This window comes from Hipposideros armiger, unplaced genomic scaffold, assembly GCF_001890085.2.
Source record: "Hipposideros armiger isolate ML-2016 unplaced genomic scaffold, ASM189008v1 scaffold_677, whole genome shotgun sequence".
Taxonomy (NCBI): domain Eukaryota; kingdom Metazoa; phylum Chordata; class Mammalia; order Chiroptera; family Hipposideridae; genus Hipposideros; species Hipposideros armiger.
The window spans coordinates 590,828-597,954 of NW_017732027.1; positions in this window are offsets into that span (position 1 = coordinate 590,828).

The following is a 7,127-nucleotide window of genomic DNA, read 5'->3' on the forward strand; positions in this document are numbered from 1 at the left end:
CTTCGTGGATGTAATGAAGGCCTCTAATCCACTGATGTTGAGTTAGTCAAATGAGAGATCATCCTGGGTGGGCCTGGCCTAATCAGGTGAGCCCTTTAAAAGCGGGTCCAGCCTTCCCTGCAGGCCTGTGGGGGAGGGTCCCCAGGTGTGAGCAGGTGCGGATGGAGGCCTATTGGGGAGGAAGGGAGGACAGCCATGTGTGGAGCGGCACAGCTTCCACAGCCTTGAAGAAGCAAATAGCCATAATGTGACCTTCCTGTGGCAGGGCTCTGAGGGCACCTCTAGGAGCTGAGCCGTCGGGCAGGCAGCCCTCACGACCACAGGAACCTCAGTCCTGCAACCACAGGAACCGACTTCTGCCAGCCCAGCGAACCCCTTGATTACAGTCTGTTGAGACTAAGCAGAAAACCTGGCCCAGACTCCCGACCCACAGGAACCGAGATAATGAGTAGGTGTGGTTTTCAGCAGCTGAGTTTGCGATAATTTGTTATGCAGCACAGATAAATACCAAGGCTTAGGCCCAGGTGTACCTGGAGCCCCTCCTTGAAGCACCCACGTCCTCCCCTCCTCCCCCACAGGCCTCGGTCCTCACCTGCCTACCTACCCACACCTGGGGACCCTTCCCTACAGGCCTCCATCCTCACCTGCCCATGCTCGCCAAGCTCCAGGAGTCCAAGTGGGCAGTCTTGAGGTTTAACTCACAGAAGTTAGGGAGGGAGTGAGGGTGGGCCAGGTGTGGGGCCGCAGGCTCTCAGCCACCCTCCCTCACAGCTGTGGGTCCCCAGGCAGCCTGGGCTTCACGCCCTCCTGCACTGAGCAGAGGGCGTTCTTCCTGCCCCAGGCAGACCCAGGGCTCTGAGGCATCACTGTCCGCAGGGGTAGCCATCTCAGCGCAAGCATGGCCGTTTTCTGCCAGCTGCTGTGCTCACAAGGCCAGCCCTCACTGCCCAGCCAGAACCCACACAGCATTTCACAGCCCCTGCCTTTGGGCTGGGCACGCAGCACGCTGGGAAGACGGAATGCAGAGCCGGGGGTGTCTCCGGAAAACGGGCACCCCACCCAGAAAAAACAGGGTGGGCTCTGCTCTATGACGGCCTGTCTGCAGGGTGAGGGAAACCTCTCTGGGGACCTATCAATTTTGGGGGCTGTGAGGCTGGAGGGGAGGGCAGGGCTGGGTTTCCAGAGAAATCTGAGGGAAGGAGGGAGGTACAGCTCTGACCTGGTGTCTCAGGCTCTGGAACAGGCCCCGCCTGCCCTGGACAAAGGCATCAGGGGTTCCCTGACCAGGACTGGGAGACGCAGCTCTCCTCACCTTGCACCCCCACATGACCTGTAAGAGCGGCCCCTGCCCTGAGCCAGCCCTACCCAGGCTTTTTGGGCTGCCAGGGGCCGGCAGGCTGGTCTGCCGGCCGGCCGGGAGAGCCCCGGGGAGCACAGCCATGACTCCACACACTTCTGGCTTCTCGGTCCAACTCAAGCAGACACGCCTGTTCCTGACACGGTCTGGATCCTCAAGCTGAGTGGGAGGTTGGCCGGACCCTGACCTCAGCCCAACCAGACCACGTCTGCTTTCCAGGACTGCCCTGTGGGTCCTGCCTAGGTTGGGGTGGCCAAGGAAGAGAGACCCTCATGTCATCACCTCTGCCTGGTCCCTGGAGCGACAGCCCTGCCTGGAAAGAGGCCTGACCGACGCAAGCTCAGCTACTCACCTGGGAACTTCCGCAGGCATTTTATGCCTCACCTTAATCTCCAGACAACCCCTGAAGCAGGCAGGTCAAAGGAGCCCCCAGAACCATCCCAGCAGATTCAGGAAAAGCGTTCCTCGTTCTATCACTCCCCCCCTGTATGTGATGTTACTCTTAGCAGTGAGGACAGCCCACCTCAGCCTGGTAAGGGTTTTCTACCATATTTAACGGAGGAACCTAAGAAGTAACCCATGGAAGTTCAAGGATGAGGCACCCTGCTTTTACCACCACTTCCAGTCAATGTCACATTGGAGGTCCCAGAAAACACAGCAAACAGAGGAAAAAGACTAAGGATTGTTCAAGATACAAATGGACATCATTCACAGATGATAGGATTGTTTATATAGAAAACCCCCAGAGAGGCTCAGGCAACTTTTAGGATAAAAAAGAAGCCAAGTTCGCTTGGGAAACAGTGAACAAAAGTTAGCCCCGTTCCTACAGACCAGCAGGGAGGAGGTGAGAAATGCAGCTTTGAAACTCACACAACTAAGAATAGCAAGAAAAACATACAAGACATCTAGGAATAAATCTAACCAAATTCATGGGTAGGAAAGGCCATATCAGGTGATGGTTTATCATAAAGTTATTTCGTGAATATAGGGTAGCATTGTAAGGGTGAAATTGGGTGATCAATAATGTAACGAAACTTAGCTAGTTTGCAGTTGGATCCATCCTGATATTCAGGTGTTTCCTCTGTTTCTCCTCCCACTAATTCACTGGAGAACTCTGTCAAGTCGACCCATGCTTTGTTAATTTACAACATCCTCACCTGAAAAGAGCAGCTTCTTTAAGAAACCTCAGGGCCGGCCGAATGGCGCGTTGGTTAACAGCTGGCTTGGGACGCCAGAGGGCCCCGGTTCGGATCCCACATATGAGGGCCAGTGACACTGCCCTCCACAGCTAAGATGCTGAACAACAGCTCAACCTGGAGCTGGGCTGCCGTGAGTCGCCGGCGACGGCGTAGGCTGCAGCCCCTGATGCGGTGGGTTGCCATGGGCTACCGTGAGTAGCCAGCAGCCAGCATGAGTGGCCAGCAGCCGCCGTGAGTGGCCGTCCAGAAGCCAGCGACTGATCTGCCTCACCCGGGAAGAGCGCAATGATGGTGCCAGCTTGGGCCAGTGAAGCAACGTCCTCCACAACTAGACTGAAGAACAAAAGGACAGCAACTTGTCTGTTCCCAATTCACCAATAAAAAAATCGTTTTTTAAAAAAAAAAAAGAAACCTCAGGCGCCCGGGCTGCAGGACCCAGTATCACAACTCCCTAGCAGTCTTTCACAGATGGCGATGGGCAGTAAGATTTAAGGTAACACTGAGACAGGCAAGAGGCCTCAGAAGATCCCAGGAGACAGATTCTCACCTATTAGCCCTGAGGCTGCTCTCCTTTGTTCTTTCCCATTTACCTGCCTATAAAACCTCTTGTTCATTTTGGCTCCGGGAAGGTGGTTTTTCAGACATGAGTCTGCCATCTTCCCTAGCTGCCGGCATCTAGAATAAAGGACAGTTTTCTCCTCACCAGCCCTTGTCACTCTAGTGTTTTGGGCTCTTCAGGCAAGCGGCACCGAACCTGAGTTCGGTAACAGCGTTGGGACAGGGAGAAATAAATTACAGGCAGCCTCGGATTGACTTAGCCAACGTGTGGACACTTGCCGCCCAGCGAGCAGATGGCAGTGAGAAGCTAGCTGGGGTCCTTAGCCCCTAATGAGGGAACGCTCTGTGACCCTGTGTGAACAGGTGTCCCTACCTCCCAACCTCCTCAAAGACCAGTTCCTGTCAGATGAAAAACCAAAGTCTGGAAAGCAGAAATGATGGGAACTTCTAAGACAGTGAAAGTGTTTTCATAAGCCCCAGTGGGGAAGGACTTTCCAACAGGACACAAATAGCACAAGAGGGAAAGATTGAGTCTGGCTACATTAAAATTACAAACTGCTGTGCAAGAAAGACACCTCTGACTAGGTAAAAAGACAAGCCACAAGCTTGCAGAAGGTATTTGCAACATGTGTATCCAAAGCGCTGGGAACCACGTGTGTGAAGGAGGTTCTGGGAGGGATAACCTCCCAAGCACAGCGCCAGGCAGCAGGTGGGGGCACCCTAGGGCTGGGTCACTTGCAGAGGGTCTCAGCCGCCCTGGGACAGGCAGCAGGTGTGTCCCGTGAGATCGGGAAAGGGCTTTGAACCCACATGGAGAAGATTTGGGGAATTTCTGCACTGGAGACAATGTTCTTTTCTCAGAAACCCCTCTGTGAGCCATTATTATTTTTTTTCCCCCATGACTTATTGTCGTGTATAATTTCCACCGATGGGCCAAGCGACTACCTGTTGGATTTCTTGCTCCAGAGAAGTTGACAGGCTGCGTGTCTGACAAATGCATGTTTTCAAGTTCCTGCTCTGGACCACCGTGCATGTGCTGGGCGGGCAGTCGGGGCCGTGGCATTTTCAGGACAAAGTACATGCAGGGACCACAGGATGGCAGCCCCTTCTGTGGTTCAGCCCCAGAAAGACGAAGTGGGCTGGGAAGGGCAGAGCCAGACCCCACCTGCAGCTGCCGGCTCCCCCTCAACCCACACCCAAGGTGGCGTGTCCGTGGTTACCCTGGGGGTGGTCAGTGTCGCAGGGCAGCAGGCCGGAGCTGGAGCCTGGACAGGGTGCATCAGGAGCTGCTATGTGTCACGGGTGCCCCCTCATCACCTGTGTCTGTCTTGGCGCTTTGCTTATTTCTTTAATGGTTTGTTTATGTGACTGGTGCATGAGTGCCGGGGGTGACAAAACGGCACTGCGACTCGGGGTCAGGACACTAATGGCAAGTATCACTTACCTGTTAGCCAGGCTGAAATCCAGCGCTGACCTCCAGGAGGCTGGGAAGACCCTGGGGACAGGTAATAGAATCCCCCAAACTCATGTCCACCCGGAACCTCACAGTGTGACCTTATTGGGAAACGGGGGCCTTTGCAGGCGTGATGAGTTAAGGATGTGGAGCTGACATCATCCTGGGCTGTCCAGGTGGTCCCCGAAACTAATGACTGGTGCTAATCAGAGAGGCAGAAGACACAGAGGTGACAGAAGGGGTGAGGACGGAGGAGAGACTGGGGTCATGTGGCCACAAGTCAAGGACTCCTGGGGCCACCAGGAGCTGGAAGAGGCAGGACGGGCCTCCCCTCGAGTTTTCAGAGAGATCGGGCCCTGCTGACATCTTGACACGACTTGAGGCCCCAGAAGAAGTTTCTGTCGCGTTAAGCCCCAGTGTGTGGTAATTTATTTCAGCAGCCGCGGGGAATCCAATCCAGGTCAACAGCTGTGTCCAGTCACAGGGACCCTGGGGCCAGGGGAGCCCCGCCTGCTGCAGTGGAGGAGATGCTGAGGGGGCCATCACGGGTGAGGAGGGAAAGGGGGCGCCCCTCCTGACAACAGGGTTGGCGGCACGGGGCTGGCCCTGCTCCCCCGACAGGGGCCCCCCCCCAGGCCTGCTTCCCATGGCTTCACACGACGAGAGTGTAGGGGTGGTGGCGATGGCGGCGATGGTGGCGATGGTGGCAGGCATAACTGGTCATTTTGCATATTGCTGTCATCCTATTTAAGAGATGCTTATGGCATTAGATGTTGGAGTGTGGTGGCTTCACCGGGACAGGCACAAGGGGCCCCTGGTACTGATCACCTCCTGCCTCTTGACCTGGTGGGTGACTCGAGAGTTGTGTGTGAAAATCCCTCCAGCTGTGCACCTAGGATGTGTACCCATGCTGTACATCTGTGAGAAGACCGGTAAACAGTGCTTCTTACACGCCCCTCCTTGTCACACGTGGGCTTGGGGCCCTGGCTCCACAGTGGCTGTGGACAGGCCTTCCCCTCCTCAGAGCCTCAGTTCACCACCAGCCACGTAGGAAGAGAAATCACCACACCCCAGAGAGTGAAGACGCCCAGAAGCCTGAAACTGAGGCTCACGTAGCCGTGGCTGCAACTTGGAGGGGGTGTGTGTTGACGGCCTCTCGTGGGTGCACCCAAGCTCTGACACCCTCCGGCTCAAAGCCCGGCCTCCTCCACTCCCATGGCGGTTCTTCCAGCACAAGCAGCCAGGGACATCTAGTTCAGAGACCCTGTGAGGAATCTCAACCTCCTGCAGCCACGGGACATGGGGGGGGGGTGCCCTTTGGACTAACTCTGGGGTGATGGAGACAGCCGCTAGTATGGGATGGGGGCCAGTCCCTCCCCTCTCAGAGCCTCTGGTTTCTCTATAAAATATGATGATGGTGAACATGTTTCAGAATGCGCAGGAAGTGGGTGGGCCCCAAATGGTGCACCTGAGAGACCCCCCTGTGTCCCACCGGTAAGGTGGCAGGGCTCCGTCCACACGTCACAGTTCACAGAGCCCCTGCCGGGGGCTGGGTCAGGGGCCCGCTCAGTCACAGCTGGGTCCTGCCCCACGTGGACCAGACTCTCCCTCCTGTCACCATCGTACCAGGCGGACACAAAGCAGGGGATAGAAATCCCGCCTGAGCACAGGGCAAGGCCTCACACAGGGAGGCAACTCAGTGGGACCTTAACCCTGAGCCACATTTTAACGTCCCCACCTCCCTAAGCACACCCGGCTCGCTGAGGACTGTCTGAGTCTTGACCCACAGGAGGCTCAGGTGACATGCTGGCCTTCTCCTTGTGACCCCAGAGGACAGTCATCCAACAGCAGGAACCGGCTGCAGGAGGTACCTCGTGGCAAATATTCTCTCAAAGATAGTGCTCAATGGTGACAAAGGTGCCCTGGGACAGGCTCCTGCCTATACGCCAATGGGACCTTTCCAGAAAGCAAGGTGGCACTGTGTCAAGTCTTAGAAGTGCTCAAAGTCGTTGACCCTGACACTCCTCTTACAGGACACATCCTAAAGAAACCATGGCAGATGTCCCAAGCATCCTTGCCCAGGACGTCCGTCACTGCCTTGTTAACGTGGGGGGTGTGGGATTAAGAGTCTAACACCCACACCGAGTAGGTGATATGTAGCCGCGTAAAGCGTGCTTCTGAGGATGGTTAACGCAAAGGGAAGTGGCCGCTCTGGGATGTAAGACAACAAGCAGAGTGCAGAGTGCGAAGCGTGCTGTGACCCCGCGACACCTGTGACCCCGCGACACCCGGCTGTGCTCGGGCCCCGGCTCTCAGAGCCTCCCTCGCCTCCCCCACTCTGCTCTGTGTCTCGGGAGGAGGCCTCTTCCAGCTGTGCTTGGCCAAAGAGAGAGCAGTGGGTGAGGTGCTGGGGGCTCGCCAGGATTTTCCCGCTTCCCGTGCTAGGGGACCAACCCCAGAACTCCAGCAATCCCAGCTCCCCTGGCACCCCGGGAATGAGGTGGCTCCAGGCTCTGCTTCAGATTTTCTGTGCTTCCATGGCCTGTGGGACCGGGGCCGG